Raw genomic sequence first — 19,803 nt, 5'->3', positions numbered from 1 at the left:
ACCAATCAACAAATAACACTCTTCCGAACTGTACTTTTTCCCAAAATAAATATTTAACATTCTGATATTTTGTTTATACTTTAAGTTATTAACTATTTTCATTCGCTCTCCAATTAGCATTCCTTTTACCATAAACTTACTTAACATAATATGGTACAAAATTACCCGCCGCCTGCATTCATACTGTCTTAAAACTTTCTCACACTAGTTCGTACAGTTTCATCAGTAGAACAGTGATCTACATATTTACTCTATACGACATTTACGCATCATTCATACTCCTAAAAGCATATACAAAACCGTACAGGAATAAATGAACAAAAAAGCCTTCAAGAAATAAGAAGAACTACAGTATTCACCAATAGTTCTTTGTGTTTAGTCCTGTCCGCTACTGTTCTCCATCAGATGAAAATTAGAACTACGTACTCGACTGAAACCGCTTCACACAATCTGTGACTGTGCACGCAGAAGTCATTCTCCCGATGCACCGGCTCTGGACATGAGCGATATAAGGCGCCATAACTCAAGGGGCAGTCAAAAAAAACCCAACACTCGCCACAATGCGACCATGGAATGGTTTTATACAAAGGCAATCACCAAACGCTTTAGGGCATTTATCCCACGAGACGATCAATTCCTGCCCGACTGCATTCCTGGGGAGCTTTGACTTCACGGCGAGTCGCAATTTCCGCAAAGTGTATTCACAGTCTGCGCACTGAATGTGGTTCCATGCTCGAGGAAATGGACGAGAAGAGGAATCATCTTACTGCACGGTAACGCCCGTCCCCACACTGCCAATCGGACGTGGGGCTACGCTTATGTGATTTCGGAGGGAAACACTGCTACATCCTCCGTAAATCCCGGATCATTCACAGTTTCATTTTTACATCTTTCACGAGACCGTTATAGATTTGCGTGGATATCGGTTTCAGTCACACATGGAAGTACAAGAGTGGCTGTGGTTGTGTATCCGTCAGCGGCCTACTGCGTTCTTGAAAACAGTAGCTGATCGTCTCGTCTCCGATGGGACAAATGTCTTAAGGGATCAACGAGAGGGTACACAAGAAAATATTTCTCAAATTCAGGGCTTTTTTCTCCATAGTGGAATAGAGTAAACCAATTGGGACTGCTGCAATGAATAAATCATACACTCAAGTTTTTATTGGTATTTCTTTATTCAAAGATATTAATATCTTCACTGTGTGATTGGGATTTTCCCGAGGCACGACTGAAAGGAGGTAGATCGACGGTTATCGCTGTGATTCCGGTTGCGGTAATCTGAAACACGAATTTACGATATCAACCTGATCCTTACAGATCCAATTTAATTTTTTTTTTTTGGGGGGGGGGGAATTAAAAATATTTGAAAGAATGTCAATTTTTGGACACTTTTTTGACGGAAAAAGTACTGGATATCAGAGTAAACAATATCAGTTACAATGAACGGAAGAGGATTCAGTTTACTTCAAGGGTTACCAAAAATCATTAAAATGAGACGAAAATTGTAGCGTGGGCGACGACAACCATGGCAAAAACATGGCTTTGAGAAAAGTGCGTGTAATATTTGTCATACATTTATTATATAAAAAAGGGACAAAGCTTGAAACTTGCGGGGTATCAACGGTGCCTGGTTCGTAATAACTATCGGCCCGGCTAGTGGATGGCCGCTTTCTGCTGCTTTGGCTTGATACGCCGTCATTTCCGTCCTCAAAGCCATTTTCGCCGTTGAGCGCATCACCGCTGGCGCCTCAGTCTTAACAGAATCGGTGCAATTCATCGCCGATTGGGATTTGAAAGGCATTTACCACGTGCGTTAATGCAGCATGGCCTATATTGAATAGACATACGGGCAAACTTAAATCAATGTTGATAGTTTCGGCTGGTTGCTATTTTTGGAGCGTATCTCCTAATGAGACTATAGAAACATTCGTTCACATTTTGAATAAAACAGCTGAAACAACGCTGCAGAAAATCAGATTTACTGAAATCGGTATAAATAGGGGTGTTGGAATCGATAACAACTTGTGGCAAACTGTTCTCTAACGCCGGCGTGCCGTACACGCTCAGCTTTGAACGCTCGCAGCCGGCCGGAGTGGCCAAGCGGTTCTAGGCGCTTCAGTCTGGAACCACGCGTCCGCTACGGTCTCAGGTTCGAATCCTGCCTCGGGCATGGGTGTGCGTGGTGTCCTTAGGTTAGTTAGGTTTAAGTAGTTCTAAGTTCTAGGGGACTGGTGACCTCAGATGTTAAGTCCCATAGTGCTCAGAGCCATTTTAACCATTTTTTGAACCGTACACGCTCGGCTTCGAACACTCACAGAATCGTTGTTTTTTTGGAGTTGGCGCATAATACTTTGGCGAAATTGTTCAATTTGTAGACGTTCGAACTGTGTAATAAAACATTGTCGTTCTCCCTTATCACGTGCGGTGATTGCTTTTGAATTGAGACAGTCCACGGTACCATAAGGCCGGGCGTTGCGTGTAGATATTGTTGGCCCATCTGTGCCTTTCGAGTTGTCTTCATGTGTCGTCGCGTTGCCGAGCAACGGCAGTGACTACGTGGCCCAGCTGCCCACCGGCATGTTTACGTGTCCCGGGAAGTGTGTTCGTCTCAAGTGGCTCAGCTGTTGGGATCGTATCGGGCGGACGTCCGGATCCTGCATAGTATTGATAAATCGGGAGCGTGCGTGAGCGGCGGGCAGTGCAGCGAGGGCCGGCCTAGCGACGTCTGCGGCGTCTGGGTGGAACTGCGCACAGAACACTGGGTCGGCCGCCATGACTTCCGCGAAAGAATATCGGGGGCGGAGGGCAGGGGAACGCGCGAGATCAACTTGAAGAGAAGCTTTCTGAGGTCTAGATCGGAAAGCGAGGGCTGTGGGAGAGACAAGAGCACACTTGGTGGTCTGCGACCTGGCGCCAGTATGCGGCGCAACACGGTGTCGGAGGAGCTGCCTTCGGCAAGAGTGCTGGCCCAGCGAGCCAGGGCGGAGCGCTGCCGCTCGGTAAAGCTTGCCTGGCTCACCTCCACGGCGACGTCTCGGAAGGTAAGCCCGCTGTCCTACACCATTCTACCCCTGTACTTCTTCCTTTCAGTTTGGATTCCGTTGAAATATTACAACACGTGAGGCAATAGTGACCCAATCTTAGAAGCTAGATTAAGGAAAGGCAAACCTACGTTTCTAGCATTTGTAGACTTAGAGAAAGCTTTTGACAACGTTAACTGGAATACTCTCTCTGAAATTCTAAAGGTGGCAGGGGTAAAATACAGGGAGCGAAAGGCTATTTACAGTTTGTACAGAAACCAGATGGCAGTTATAAGAGTCGAGGGACATGAAAGGGAGGCAGTGGTTCGGAAGGGAGTGAGACAGGGTTGTAGTCTCTCCCCGATGTTATTCAATCTGTATATTGAGCAATCAGTCAAGGAAACAAAAGAAAACTTCGGAGTAGGTATTAAAAGCCATGGAGAAGATATAAAAACTTTGAGGTTCGCCGATGACATTGTAATTCTGGCAGAGACAGCAAAGGACTTGGAAGAGCAGCTGAACGAAATGGATAGTGTCTTGAAAGAAGGATATAAGATGAATAGCAACAAAAGCAAATCGAGGATAATGGAATGTAGTCGAATTAAGTCGGGCGATGCTGCGGGAATTAGATTAGGAAATGAGATACTTAAAGTAGTAAAGGAGTCTTGCTATTTGGGGAGCAAAATAACTGACAACGGTCGAACTAGGGAGGATATAAAATGTAGACTAGCATTGTGAAGGAAAGCATTTCTGAAGAAGAGAAATTCGTTAACATCAAGTATAGACTTAAGTGTCAGGAAATCGTTTCTGAAAGTATTTGCATGGAGTGTAGCCATGTATGGAAGTGAAACATGAACGATAAATAGTTTAGAAAAGAAGAGAATAGAAGCTTTCGAAATGTGGTGCTACAGAGGAATGCTGAAGATTAGATGGGTAGATGACATAAGTAATGAGGAGGTATTGAACAGAATTGGGGAGAAGAGAAGTTTGTGGCACAACTTGACTAGAAGAAGGGATCGGTTGGTACGACATGTTCTGAGGCATCAAGGGATCACCAATTTAGTACTGGAGGGCAGCGTGGAGGGTAAAAATCGTAGAGGGAGACCAAGAGATGAATACACTAAGCAGATTCAGAAGGATGTAGGTTGCAGTAGGTACTGGGAGATGAAGAATTTTGCACAAGATGGAGAGCTGCACCAAATCAGTCTCAGGACTGAAGACCACAACAACAACAACACTTCTTCCTCCTCATTTCTTGCAGCTTTGTCGCTGTCCGCCTTTATTTCTCATTAATTACATCTTGAAACGATCCAGTAACGTGATAGCGTCACCTTTAGCAGTATTTACTTTCGTTACTTCTGCATTTATTTCACCTGGCAAGACAAGGACGGTAATTTAGAAGAATGATTGCCTTTCGATGTCGCGGGTACCAAACGATACATATCGAACAGGCGATCCTAAATCGATCCACAACTCTGGTGGCGGGCGTTATGATCAATTATTTGTGATCGTCAATTTTATCTCTTTTTCCGTCGTTCCCTTAGTTGCTCTAAGTTACTCACCTCCGCGAATTAATAGCAAGACGGGAATTGTTCCCGCAGCGTATACATCACATGGACTTTCACATGACAACAACACCGACAGCGAATAAAGTAACTTGTCTCCTTCGTAATTACAAGTATTTTTGTAACGCTCTTCTTTTGCTGTTGCTGTAGTGACCACCGTAAACATACTCATAACGCCCGCCACCAGAGTCGCGTGATCGATTTAGAATCGTCCGTTCGATATGTATTGTTTGGACCCCGCAACTTCGAAAGACAATCATTCTTGGAAATTACCACAGTCAGGTACTGTGTTACATCAATAAGATATCCGTACTCGTCAACGCAATATGTACAGCATAGATCTGGACAAATGAAACTTTTTTAAAAGGAAATCTATTAAAGCAAAATACAAATGAAAATAAATTTACATGTAAGTAGTAGTATCTTTCAAGAGTAACATTACTAGATGTAACCCCCTTCAGCAGCAATGACCACCTCCAATTTTGTCCTGAAGCGATCGTACGCACTCTTTAAACCAGCACTGTCCATATTCGCGGATGCTGCTTCGGCAGCGTTGCGTAGAGATGCCACGTTAAGGTGCCTCGTCTTAGAACTGGTAACTCCTTTCGAATACTCTCCAAACATAGTAGTAGAAGGGGTTCAAATCCGGGTATTCGGGAGCCAGAACTCCTTTGGCCAGAACATGTCTGCGTTATCCGAGAGCTAGTTTTGGACTAAATGGCTCGTGTGAGCCGGTGCACCGTCCTGTAGAAAGACGTATTGTCTCCCCGAGGCCACAGTTACAATTCATGGTTACCATCCACATTCGTCAAAACCTGCAGATAAACTTCTTTTGTGACATTCTGTCAATTTTCCTAGAAATGTGACCACATATCACCACCCTCACCGGGCACTACACCTACGACATTAACCCCCAACTTCTCCGAAGCATTATACTTCGACACAGTATATTAAGCAGTTAACCTCGGGTACGCGAAGAATCGAACTATTTCAGTGGACGAACGCCCATCGTGAAAACTTTCGATAATCGCGGCTCATCTATTGTACTCCGCACTTATCCGTAACATCTCGGCCATTATGAGGTTCTGTGTGTTTACCAGATGTCTATTCCTTTCAACGACGCCAATCGCAACCTCCGGCAGAACTACAATATCGCGAGAAATTCAAATTGAAATTTGTCCGGATTTAAGCGCCGCACCGTGTATAGTACATGAGCAACACTGGTGGTGGTAGTGGTGGTGGTGGTGATGAAAATTCTCAATGTATTGTGCTTAGACAGTAAAATCACAGCTGTCTTTAAGCAGGCACTAGCAAACACCCACTCTAAACTGAAATTTGGAAGTTAAATGTCTGGAAGTTTCGCGATCGAAACTGAAGTCAGAACGCAGATGGTCCCTGCCAACTGCACTTTAATTACATACCAGAATTAGTTGGAAGAGATTGTAAGATCTCATTGCGAGAAAGCCAATTCGATGACGGTGTTGATTTAGGTTGCAGAAGGGGCAACATACAAGTAAACTGTCTAGCTTTAGCAGACAACCCAGCCACTTCTTCAGAGAGATTGGAAACAGCCACCAGTCATACAGGATTGCTGAAGGAACGAATTGAAAAGGACAACATATCTCCTTTAAAAAACAATTTTTTTGGGAAACATTAAGGCCGCTTGCAAGGTAATGATAATTAAATACGTAAAAACTAAGACACTTAAAAATTTCAGCAGCGAGCGTTTGTAAGATGAAAAGATCATACTACCTCATTGAGGATATATATGAAAATAAATCGATATAACTCAATGTTAAACTTAGATAATAATCTACAGTAATTCGCCCAGATGCATTTCATGCCAAACAATATCTAACTCTAAAGAAAAAAATGATTATGAATGCACTAGATATAACAGAATGTAAAATAATAATCAAAGTTTTGGGACCAGTAGCAGACACTACGACATATTAGTGAACTTTATGCACAGACTGAAATATGTATGGACGTAATTAGGGAAAGAACAATAGCTCCTACGGCCACAGCTGAAAGATTTATACCAAGAGACGGACGGAAAACCTGTACACTTGGTGCAAACATGTTCGAAGGGATAAGGATGAACTATTTATTACTCCTCAAGATGCTGAAGAACGACTGATAGAAATTGCAGGATTGTGAAACTTCCATGAAAAATCTAAGAAGACTGAATCGACTTGAAAAGGAGAAAGAAGACAGAAACGCAGAGAAATATAGGAGGAACAGTTGAAATAACCGTAGCCCATGCTGTAAAAGAAGAAGAGCTAATCATAATAAAGAAGAATGAATGTGGAGAAGGTAAGTAGTCAGAGAAAGAGCGAGACATAATAATGTAATGCAGCAGATGAGATGGAAGAAAGAAACAGAAGTAGATAGAGGTGAGAAAAGCGTTGATGGCTGATAATGTGATAGAAATACTGTTTCCCTGTTGGACAGAAAGAAAAGTGAATATGCCTAGCAGAAGGGTATGCCGTGATCACAGATCACACTTTAATCTCGTCTTGAATGCGGAGGTGGTATTAGGTGGTATGTAGTTTGTAACGGCCCTCTTTCATTATTTTATTCGCGTTTCGGTGGGATTTTAGCGGTAAATGTATTTTAAGTGAAGTTTTAAATTCCTTTTTCCTTCTACATTCAGCGTGACTCCAGCATGAATTTATTTGTAATGCGACAGCCAAAATGTATTGAACACACACAAGCTGCACAATGCCTATACTCAATTTTCCGTTTTGCATTTGTTGGAGCAATTATTTAAGAAATAACGAGCCATGCTAAACTACTGAGATGCTGACGTTAGTTCACCGCGTTTCGTACTACTAGTTCAAGAATTTGCTTATGCCTTTTTGCTTCACACGCAAAAACTTTCTGTCGTATCGCAACTTACGTCTTCTAATTACATGTTTCGGCAGAGGGCGCCATCGCCAGACAAAAAAGGTATAAACATGGGATACACACTATTTCACGTATAACTGCAAATATGTCCTCAGAAACTGATGAAAGATGAATACTGTATGCAAATATGAGGGGGGAATATCAAACGTAAAAATTAATGCGGGTTATTACGTCAAATATTATATGACCGTACCAAGTATAAGCTCATACTAATGGTAACAGAGGAACAGATGACAAATTAAATTGTTCATCCGCCACCAGTGGGCGCTTCGAAGAAATAAGGCGCATTCTACTTTAATAGAAGTTTAATAGGTTGTGGCGTAAATAAACCACAAATTAAAATATAAGGGGAATCACCTAATACTTGCATCGCTAATATTGTGGAAATGGACAGGGCCAATGATGTGCTGTTTTCGTAGAATGTATTGGTAATCAGAGGCTCACATTGATAGTCAATCAACAGATTATAATAATATTTATAAAGTGTATTTTGTCAACAAATTAAAATGTCAAAGGTGTTTGTTGCAGGATTGTAGTGGGAGTCGTTTACGAGTTATTTTATTTTCAAAAGTTCCCACGCATACTTGTATAATACTTGTGGCCGCACACACTAAATAACAACACAACTACATACGCTAGTTATGTGGATTCTGACCAGTAACGGGAAAACTGACCATCACAGGTTGTGCTCAAACTGACCACCGGCAACGACAATACACGCTTCCAATCTGGTACGAAACGACAGCTGCACACCTGTTATCATTTCAGCGGTGCTGTCAGAGCAGGCTGCAGGAACTTGTCGCTGCATATTATCGGATGTAGTTCGTATGTCCTTGTAGACAGCATCTTTTAGTTTTCCCCAAAGACAAAAGTCAAATCTGGGGCACGGGCCGGCCAAACAACAGGTCCTCAGTGTCCAATCCAGCGGCTGTTTCCAAATTCTTGAAGACATGCTGTAGTACTTCGTTCGCTATGGGCTGGACAGCCATCATGTTGGTACCCCTCAGGTTCCTCCTAGTCTGCAGAGAAACGTCTCCTAGCATTCGTGGAAGATATTCTGTTAGGAGGCTGCGATACTTGTGCTTGTTCGTTGTTCCGTCTATGAGGCAATGGTTCATTATCTCACACCACAAGGTTACAGTCCGTGGATGCTGATATTCCACCTGCCGAAGTTAACGGGGATTGTCAACAGACCAATGGTGCGTGTTTCGGCGGCTTACGTGGCCTTGATTGGTAAATGTGGCTTCATCACTAAACATGATACATCTGAAGTATTCTGTCTTAATGCCCATGTACAGAAGTTAACACGCGTCTCATAATAGTTTCCACGCAGCTCTTGATGGAGAGACATGTGATACGGATAGAACCTATGTCGATAGAGAACGCATAGGACACTTGCCCGACTCATACCACTGCCTCGTTCGATTGCGCGGGAGCTAACGTGCGAATCAACTGCAACAGCAGCAAGGACATTAAGTCCCCCCTCTTCTGTCGTCACTTGTTTCCTTCTGTTACACTGCCTAGGTGTTACAATAACACTTTCACGTATCTGATTGAAGAGGCTGATAAATAATTGGCGAGATGATTGACATCTATTGGGGCGGAATACACAGTAGAAGAACGAACTGCAGTCATCCCAAACCCTTTATAGACAATGAGCATGTCGCCTTTTCCTGCGCTGTTAAATCCCACCGTCCATGGACGACCTACTGCATGGACTGGCAAAGATAAGTGTCGATGTGGAAACTTTCGAAAATACGACATCTCGTAAACGACTCGTACTAAAATCCTGTAACAAGCACCACAGACATTGTAACTTAGCCCAGTTTTAATTCGTTGATGTCAGTGGGCATTAGTCCATTTAAAAAGTGCAGTTTCTAAGTAAACTTACAATTTGTTTATTGTATAACAGTACGAGCCCGTGGCTAACAACCCATTCTGTGGAAACGTTTTCCATTTCCGCAATATCTGCGAGGTAATGTTTCGGTGGCTTAGCCTGTATATTATAAATTAATTCCTACAAATGTATACGATTTAATCCGCTCTTCAAGCAGTTTGTGGCGTGAACACAGTGTTGGGTCGTCGATTGTCCTGATTGAGTATGCAAGTTGGTACCTCCATAATAAAGAGTACGATAACGTGATATTCAGCCTTCGTTCAATAACTATCAACGCCGTGATTCCGAGGGTTCGCTTTGTTTGGGATGCCATGGGAAGAAGTACACTATTATAGCAGCCTCTAGTCAGTAATCACGGCGTGTGTTTCAGGCGTGGAAAGAAGTTACTTAAGAGGGCACTGGGAGGGAATCTGCTTCCGCAGAACAGCGAGCTTAAGTCGACCTTCGTTTATAGGAAGAATAGTAGGAAAATGTAGCTCATCTATAAAGGAGAGGACGTACAGAAAACTAGAGTCATTCTCCTTGACTACTGCTCAAGATTTCTGGACGCTCACCAAGTCAGATCAAGAAGAAGACATTGAAGCAGTACGGATTCGTGCTGCTAGGGTCGATCAGAGCACGAGTTATTACGAAAAGGCTTCAAGAGAAATGGGAAACACTGCAGAGATGATGACTTTCTTTCTTCGAAACGCCATTGAGGAAATGTAGAAAACCGGCATATGTGGCAGGCCGCAGACCGATTCTGCTGCCGCCAACGACGTTCTACGTGCGGGCGATGAAAGACAGAGAAATCAGAACTCGTACGAAAGCATGTTGACAGTCGTATTTCACTCACTCCATTTGAGAGCGGAAAAGCATAGCGAATGACTACTAGTGGTAGAAGTTACCCTCCGCAAATCACTGTATGGTGCATTGCGGGGTATGTATGTAGATGTGGCCGAACTATCCGTTCTACTCACTTCAGCATTCTTTTGTAGCACCGTATTCCAAAACTAGTATTCCCTTCCTGTTTGAACAGTTAATCGTACACGTCCGACTCGCACAGAAGGCTAGCTTGCAGACAAATACTTCCACAGAAACCTCATTACACGTAAACGTATGTTCTACGATAACATATTTCCCCTTTCCTCTTTCTCCTTTCTTGCCAGCACATTTTGTTACTGTAATTGTTGTGCTGACCGCATGCTTAAAGTGTTCCACAAACATTGAGTTTCCCGCCCGGCATGTGTGATGGAGTGTCTGCCACCCTCTCGGCGTTCTAAATTCATGAGAGAACTTGAAATTAGGATCAGTTCTCGAGCTCCAGGGGTAAGAGCTGAAACCTTGCCAACACGTGACTGGAATTGGAATGCCCTGCGCGCGGCCAGATTAGAACGGAAGACGTCATATCTCCAGTAATGCACGTTCTTGCGGACAGCGTCGCATTGTTAAGCAAGACCTGGCTTTATCTGAAGCAGTCTCCAGCACAGTCGGAGTTTGTACGAAATGATGCACCTGCTATTATTAGGAGCGTGGATGACGTCCCGCTGATACTGTCCTGTCAGAATAATGGTCCACACCACTAGTAAAGCCTTGTTCCCCGCCTACAACTCAGGAGGCGGACGCTGCACTTGTGACTGAACATTGTTACCTGTTGTAAGGTTGTCAGATCAGGTCTCACAGTGCTCAGGACAGCACATAAGGCGTGTAGCTGTACGTAGAGTAATTGGAAAAATTTTCAGTTGGATGGTTAGTTAGACAGTTACTTACATGTTCCCTGGGTCACTCTGCACGATATATTGTAATGTCACGAACAAAATATTAACTTAATTAGTTTTTAAACGTGGCTCCATGCTCACCATTTACACGGGAGTTTACTTAGCAGAAAACGTTTTGTTTAACAGTATTGTACTAAATAAAAGTTCTTCCGCCACTTAAAGAGTGTTGTCCACAAGGTAATTCCAGCTCATTTTTAAATGTGGCTCTTTTGTCTTTTTTGGGTAAGGGTTCAAAGATTTTGATAGCGGCATTATATATTCCTATCTGATATAAATTCAGTTTCAGTGAAGAGTAATGTCATTTTATCTTCGAGTATTATAATTACCAACAGTGAAGTGCTCATGTTGTTGTTGTTGTTGTTGTCTTCAGTCCTGAGACTGGTTTGATGCAGCTCTCCATGCTACTCTATCCTGTGCAAGCTTCTTCATCTCCCAGTACCTACTGCAACCTACATCCTTTTGAATCTGCTTAGTGTATTCATCTCTTGGTCTCCCTCTACCATTTTTACCCTCCACGCTGCCCCCCAATGCTAAATTTGTGATCCCTTGATGCCTCAAAACATGTCCTACCAACCGATCCCTTCTTCTAGTCAAGTTCTGCCACAAACTTCTCTTCTCCCCAATCCTATTCAATACCTCCTCATTAGTTACGTGATCTACCCACCTTATCTTCAGCATTCTTCTGTAGCACCATATTTCGAAAGCTTCTATTCTCTTCTTGTCCAAACTAGTTATCGTCCACGTTTCACTTCCATACATGGCTACACTCCATACAAATACTTTCAGAAACGACTTCCTTACACTTAAATCTATACTCGATGTTAACAAATTTCTCTTCTTCAGAAACGTTTTCCTTGCCATTGCCAGTCTACATTTTATATCCTCTCTACTTCGACCATCATCAGTTATTTTACTCCCTAAATAGCAAAACTCCTTTACTACTTTAAGTGTCTCATTTCCTAATCTAATTCCCTCAGCATCACCCGATTTAATGTGACTACATTCCATTATCCTCGTTTTGCTTTTGTTGATGTTCATCTTATATCCTCCTTTCAAGACACTGTCCATTCCGTTCAACTGCTCATGTAGGAGCACAAAAAAGGCAAATACGGTCGTCAGCCTGACAGAAAAGTGGGAAACCAGCTGTGGGATGCTGCCCACTTGTCTCTTATAGGGTGCCTAAAGGATGCTGCTTTCGTGGATAACTACACTCCTGGAAATTGAAAGAAGAACACCGTGAATTCATTGTCCCAGGAAGGGGAAACTTTATTGACACATTCCTGGGGTCAGATACATCACATGATCACACTGACAGAACCACAGGCACATAGACACAGGCAACAGAGCATGCACAATGTCGGCACTAGTACAGTGTATATCCACCTTTCGCAGCAATGCAGGCTGCTATTCTCCCATGGAGACGATCGTAGAGATGCTGGATGTAGTCCTGTGGAACGGCTTGCCATGCCATTTCCACCTGGCGCCTCAGCTGGACCAGCGTTCGTGCTGGACGTGCAGACCGCGTGAGACGACGCTTCATCCAGTCCCAAACATGCTCAATGGGACAGATCCGGAGATCTTGCTGGCCAGGGTAGTTGACTTACACCTTCTAGAGCACGTTGGGTGGCACGGGATACATGCGGACGTGCATTGTCCTGTTGGAACAGCAAGTTCCCTTGCCGGTCTAGGAATGGTAGAACGATGGGTTCGATGACGGTTTGGATGTACCATGCACTATTCAGTGTCCCCTCGACGATCACCAGTGGTGTACGGCCAGTGTAGGAGATCGCTCCCCACACCATGATACCGGGTGTTGGCCCTGTGTGCCTCGGTCGTATGCAGTCCTGATTGTGGCGCTCACCTGCACGGCGCCAAACACGCATACGACCATCATTGGCACCAAGGCAGAAGCGACTCTCATCGCTGAAGACGACACGTCTCCATTCGTCCCTCCATTCACGCCTGTCGCGACACCACTGGAGGCGGGCTGCACGATTTTGGGGCGTGAGCGGAAGACGGCCTAACGGTGTGCGGGACCGCAGCCCAGCTTCATGGAGACGGTTGCGAATGGTCCTCGCTGATACCCCAGGAGCAACAGTGTCCCTAATTTGCTGGGAAGTGGCGGTGCGATCCCCTACGGCACTGCGTAGGATCCTACGGTCTTGGCGTGCATCCGTGCGTCGCTGCGGTCCGGTCCCAGGTCGACGGGCACGTGCACCTTCCGCCGACCACTGGTGACAACATCAATGTACTGTGGAGACCTCACGCCCCACGTGTTGAGCAATTCGGCGGTACGTCCACCCGGCCTCCCGCATGCCCACTATACGCCCTCGCTCAAAGTCCGTCAACTGCACATACGGTTCACGTCCACGCTGTCGCGGCATGCTACCAGTGTTAAAGACTGCGATGGAGCTCCGTATGCCACGGCAAACTGGCTGACACTGACGGCGGCGGTGCACAAATGCTGCGCAGCTAGCGCCATTCGACGGCCAACACCGCGGTTCCTGGTGTGTCCGCTGTGCCGTGCGTGTGATCATTGCTTGTACAGCCCTCTCGCAGTGTCCGGAGCAAGTATGGTGGGTCTGACACACCGGTGTCAATGTGTTCTTTTTTCCATTTCCAGGAGTGTATACAACAAAATCACATTAATGTTTTACATTAAAATAAAGTGGATTGACCATACTTAACTTTGGTTTACAATGGTGTCGCAAGCGATGGGCAACACGCAAATAATAAATGTCTTTCGCTATATACGGTGTGGTTTGTAGTCGGGATCTGCTGGTGCCTTTGCTAGTGCTCGTCTTCTACTGTCCGGCCGAGGCTGGCAGGAGCTGCGCTTATATTCTCTTCGGATAGAGGCCGCTTCTGTCGTGGTGCGGTCCTAGTAGGCGTACTACTGGCTGACGTCGTCTCACAGCCTTCTCTGCTCTGGCGTTCTTCATCTTCGTGACGGAGCTTGTCGTTATGACGGAACACCAGCTACCTCAATCCTCATTCCGCGTTCCCTACAAAAAATTTCTGCATGCAAAAATATTCGCACTCTTCTAACACACAACATTCTAGATATTTTTACTCAGTCTTTCTCTGCAGTTAAGCCTTCAGCATCTCTCTCTCACTGCCACTATCTGTATATGTCTTTCTCACTGATTCACACTATCTCCTCTCTCCTATACACTGTCACCCTTTGTCCTTCTTTCCCAAGAACACTGTATCCACCATACCTTGGCATTTCAGAAATTCTAGGGGTGCAATAGACTTCTTTACAACATATCCAAGTATTTAAAATTTCGGTCCAAAATGCACCCTCCCATATACCTACGCCAGTCTGGGACAGGCTAGACCCCCCCCCCCCCCCATTCCTTAGGGCATTAATGTTCTCCACTAATCTGGATTCTTCATTTCCACTGTCTCCTCTCTCTCTTGCTCCCACTGCTTCTGTCTCCATCCTCCATCGCCGCGCGCTCTAGGGCGCCTTGTCACGGTTCACACGGCTCCTCCCCCCATGGGAGGTTCGAGTCCTCCCTCGGGCATGTGTGTGTGTGTGTGTGTGTGTGTGTGTGTGTGTGTGTGTGTGTGTGTTGTACTTAGCGTAAGTTAGTTTAAGGTAGATTAACTAGTGTGTAAGCTTAGGGATCGATGACATCAGCAGTCGGGTCCGATAGGGTCTTACCACAAATTTAAAAAAAAAAAAAAATCCATCCTCCATCTCGCTTTCTCTTTATCTGGCACTATTTCTCTCAGACCATCAATATTTCCTCTCTCTTTGGCTCCCACTCCTATCATCTTCTTCCGTCCATCTTCCACTGCACTCCCTCATTACTGTGTCCTCTCTTTCTCTCCCACTATCACTCTCTCCTCTTCCACCCTCACTGTCTCTATGTTACTCCCAAAACGTTTGGTGAGGGAGTCGAAATAATGTTTATGCAGCTGCTTCCCCACTTTCCTTCCATTCTTTTAAAGAGGAGAAGCTTCAGTACTTTTTTGCTCCGACAGGAAACTTTTTCCGCTGGTCCCCCTCTTTTCCCTGCTACAGCAGAGTGTGCTGCGTATATAAAACGAGTTCTAAAGTTCAGTAAACGTTCGACAGTTTATTTATATGCTTCGACACATTTATATACTTAGACATATTTAAAGAAGTGCGAATAATATAAGGTTAACACAAAATCATTCGCTTTAAATTTTTGCTGGACTGTTTCCTCATCGGTCGCAATTCAACGAAGATACCTGGTTTATGACTTGTATCCTTAACGGGTAAAAATGTTCTTTGAAATATTTTAGCGAATTAGCCGTCTTTGCGGTTTTAGGCAGTATTTGGAAGACATTTTAAATTCTTTGTATTGCAAATTACATGTATATTTTACGTGCTGAATTGTGTTAAGTTTGAATCCCTGGATTTCGGTAACGAATAATGATACCGAAAAATGTTACTAGGTTCCTCGAGAACATCATATTAAGAACACATAGCAAAAATGTCACCGACTTGCCACGAACAGAAATTTTAGAAGTGGCTACCCTCACAACAGGTACTTTTAGTAAGGTGAAATAGTGGTTTTTTTAGTGTACCTTGATAAGGGATGAAGATTTTAAAAAACGTGAATATTGCGTTTCTAGATGAATGTCTAAGGAATGTACAATTAAAACTTGAACCATTTCCTTTGGTTGGTTATTTAGATAATTGCGACCTATCGTGCAATATCCGGTAAAAACCAGTTTCAGCAGTTTTCTGGGTAAGTGCGGTGAAATTGGACCTCTCGATCTCGATAATGTACCCAGATATCATGGTTTTTCAGGTTTTCCTCTAAAATCGCCCAAGCAGAAATGCTGCTTTTTACACTCCTCATAAGGTCCACCATATCCAAACGAATTCGTGGACTTGCCTGGGCAGTAAGAAGTGGTGTAATGTTAAAATTGTTACCTTGCTCTGTATGATGGCTAAGTATGCCCGTGTTTCTCGCAGGTATATAAATGGTCGCTCATCCAAAACACTTGACCACTTACCTCTGTGATCAATAGCACCCAGATGTGACCCCCTGAAAACTGCATTTGCGGGCGCGGCTTCCTTCAACATATTGGTAGCGCGCTTTCCTGCACAGATCGTGATTGTCATTATTCCTTCTGACTTGTGAAGAATTGTTTACAACAAAGTTTTTGAGAGAAAATATGTACCTTGATTCTGTGGTTAAAATACGGAACTCCTTCAGTACTAGTTTCCATGATGACCGAATGTGAGTGTCACATACTACTTCTGGCACACTTTCGTGCAATGAATGATTTCTTTCTTGAGTTACGCAATCGCATATCACATAACTGAATGAAAGCCAGTAAAGTTCTTTAATATACTGAATTTTGTCTCTCTATGTCATGTGGTTACACGAAGTGGAAAATTGTCTGAAAAGAGATGTATAAGAGGCTCTAAAATTTCGGTCGAAGCTGCCGTGGTGAGTGTGTATGAGGTGGTGTGTGTGTGTGTGTGTGTGTGTGTGTGTGTGTGTGTGTGTGTGTTTGTGTGTGTGTCTGTGTGTGTGTGTGTGTGTGTGTGTGTGTGTGTGTGTGTGTGTGTATTTGTTTGTGTTTTCTTTGCTGAGGAAGCGTTTGGCCGATAACTGCATATGTAACATTCTTTCCGTTGCGCCTGTCTACAGATCATCGGGTCATATGGTTAGTAGCAGTCTGTCTTATTTCTAATATTGTTCCAGAATTCTAATCTTTTTAGTTAATTTTTTAATTAATCTGAAATTCTCAATAATGCTTAAACCCAAAAATTTTAATTTGCTTCCTATTTCGTGCTGATCCTATAATTTCATCACGTCGTGCTGAGACCTATGACGAATACGCTACGTTTTCCTAAAATTGAGAGAGAGTCCATTCGTAGAAAAGCTGCCAGTAATCCTTTTATGCATATTATTCCATATTACTTACAATTTCATATGTTGCTGTATTTTTTTTTTTTTTTTTGAGACTGATTGTAAAACTTCGGTCATCTGCAAAAACACTCATTATACCTAACGTGCATTAAACTGAAGATCATTAACATGTATATATAAAACAGCAGAGGGCTCAATATCAAACCTCGTTGAAGTCCAATAATGATTTACGAGAAATTTGGAAAATGTACCCTGTCGACAGCTGATGAATTATGAAGTACAAATTGCTCCATTTAATGTTCAGGTAACTCATTTAACCGAATGTTACATACAGGGTTATTACAAATGATTGAAGCAATTACACAGCTCTACAACAACTTTATTATTTGAGATATTTTCACAATGCTTTGCACACACATACAAAAACTCAAAAAGGAATTTTAGGCATTCGCAAATGTTCGATATGTGCCCCTTTAGTGATTCGGCAGACATCAAGCCGATAATCAAGTTCCTCCCACACTCGGCGCAGCATGTCCCCATCAATGAGTTCGAAAGCATCGTTGATGCGAGCTCGCAGTTCTGGCACGTTTCTTGGTAGAGGAGGTTTAAACACTGAATCTTTCACATAACCCCACAGAAAGACATCGCATGGGGTTAAGTCGGGAGAGCGTGGAGGCCATGGCATGAATTGCTGATCATGATCTCCACCACGAACGATCCATCAGTTTTCCAATCTCCTGTTTAAGAAATGCCGAACATCATGATGGAAGTGCGGTGGAGCACCATCCTGTTCAAAGATGAAGTCGGCGCTGTTGGTCTCCAGTTGTGGCATGAGCCAATTTTCCGGCATGTCCAGATACACGTGTCCTGTAACGTTTTTTTGGCAGAAGAAAAAGGGGCCGTAAACTTTAAACCGTGAGATTGCACAAAACATGTTAACTTTTGGTGAATTGCGAATTTGCTGCACGAATGCGTGAGGATTCTCTACCGCCCAGATTCGCACGTTGTTTCTGTTCACTTCACCATTAAGAAAAAATGTTGCTTCATCACTGAAAACAAGTTTCGCACTGAACGCATCCTCTTCCACGAGCTGTTGCAACCGCTCCGAAAATTCAAAGCGTTTGACTTTGTCATCGGGTGTCAGGGCTTGTAGCAATTGTAAACAGTAAGGCTTCTGCTTTAGCCTTTTCCGTAAGATTTTCCAAACCGTCGGCTGTGGTACGTTTAGCTCCCTGCTTGCTTTATTCGTCGACTTCCGCGGGCTACGCGTGAAACTTGCCCGCACGCGTTCAACCGTTTCTTCGCTCACTGCAGGCCGACCCGTTGATTTCCCCTACAGAAGCATCCAGGAGCTTTAAACTGCGCATACTATCGCCGAATGGAGTTAGCAGTTGGTGGGTCTTTGTTGGACTTCGTCCTGAAGTGTCGTTGCACTGTTATGACTGACTGATGTGAGTGCATTTCAAGCACGACATACGCTTTCTCGGCTCCTGTCGCCATTTTGTCTCACTGCGCTCTCGAGCGCTCTGGCGGCAGAAACCTGAAGTGCGGCTTCAACTTTATGAGTTTTTCTACGTATCTGTAGTGTGTCGTGACCATATGTCAATGAATGGAGCTACAGCGAATTTATGAAATCGCTTCAATCATTTGTAATAGCCCTGTATATGAACGAAAATACCGAACCCATATTCCGAACGGCGCTGCCACTAAAACTGTGCGGGGTTACTCAGCTGCCCCTACCGATAGGTTTTATGCAACTCACGTTTCCTTCAGAACTGAAATGTGACAATTTCATATCCTCTCGCTCACCACATGTAAACTATTAGTCCTATAAGTAATGAGCAGGACCTTTCTATAGCGAAATTAATGTATTTAAATTTTGTACAAGGGTGCATTTTAGCTGGAGGACACGGGTTTAGAGTTGTCCAAGAAAAACAGATTTGAAGGTCATTTTTGTACATTTTCATTGAATAATTCGAAAAATACTGCCTCCAGTTCAAAATTTAACAGCTCTGAATAATCTACAGAAAGGAGCCGTTCACTTTTTATGTTGGACTAATAGTCTGTGTGTAGTAATCGAGAGAATATGAAAATCTTGCATGTGCTATTAGTAGATGTTGCGGTTTACATAAAAACCTCGAGTGGGGTAGCTGAATAATTTCCTACTACTTTCGATTAACAAATACATGTTACTGTTTAGCCATCCTGACAGTACTCTTATGTTACTGACTACAATCTCATCAGGAGATGTTATTTTGCCTGGAGAGAATGTGTGCTAGAAATTAGATTGTGGAAGATAAATGAAGTAAATTAGCGCTATAATGGAATAAAAGAGGTCGTTCCAATTGTTCTCACTCCGATTTTGTCATTCTGATGTAAAGGTGATGGGAGGTAACACTACCACCACATTTATGGAATATAGCAGATAACAACAGAAAACCTAAAATATGTTTCTCTTTACTTGCTACCTGTTTTGTTGTGGTTTCCTCCACGATGTAATGACTCCGGGTACAACAGGTTTCGCAAAGTGAACAGAATTTAGAATTTTACAGTATTTCATCCCACTCGGTTGTCTCTAGTAACTCATCGTTCTCGGTACTGTTTTGAGTTGTTGAAGTAGTCGAGACGCAATGGTTAGCGATAACATTGGCTCTGAGCACTATGGGACTCAACTGCTGAGGTCATCAGTCCCCTAGAACTTAGAACTACTTAAACCTAACTAACCTAAGGACATCACACACATCCATGCCCGAGGCAGGATTCGAACCTGCGACCGTAGCGGTCGCGCGG

At 43.6% G+C, this 19,803-nt stretch overlaps 1 protein-coding gene across 1 annotated transcript in view; it reads left to right on the top strand.

Moving 5' to 3' along the window:
* The window catches only part of LOC124545527 (NACHT and WD repeat domain-containing protein 2-like), a 1,590,779-nt gene that overhangs the window by 983,373 nt on the left and 587,603 nt on the right, over positions 1-19,803 (top strand). The gene's annotated exons all lie outside the window — the stretch shown is intronic.

This window comes from Schistocerca americana, chromosome 8 (genome assembly GCF_021461395.2).
Source record: "Schistocerca americana isolate TAMUIC-IGC-003095 chromosome 8, iqSchAmer2.1, whole genome shotgun sequence".
NCBI classification, from domain to species: domain Eukaryota; kingdom Metazoa; phylum Arthropoda; class Insecta; order Orthoptera; family Acrididae; genus Schistocerca; species Schistocerca americana.
The sequence above is the reverse complement of the archived record's forward strand: the minus strand, read 5'-3'. Positions and strand labels throughout refer to the sequence as shown.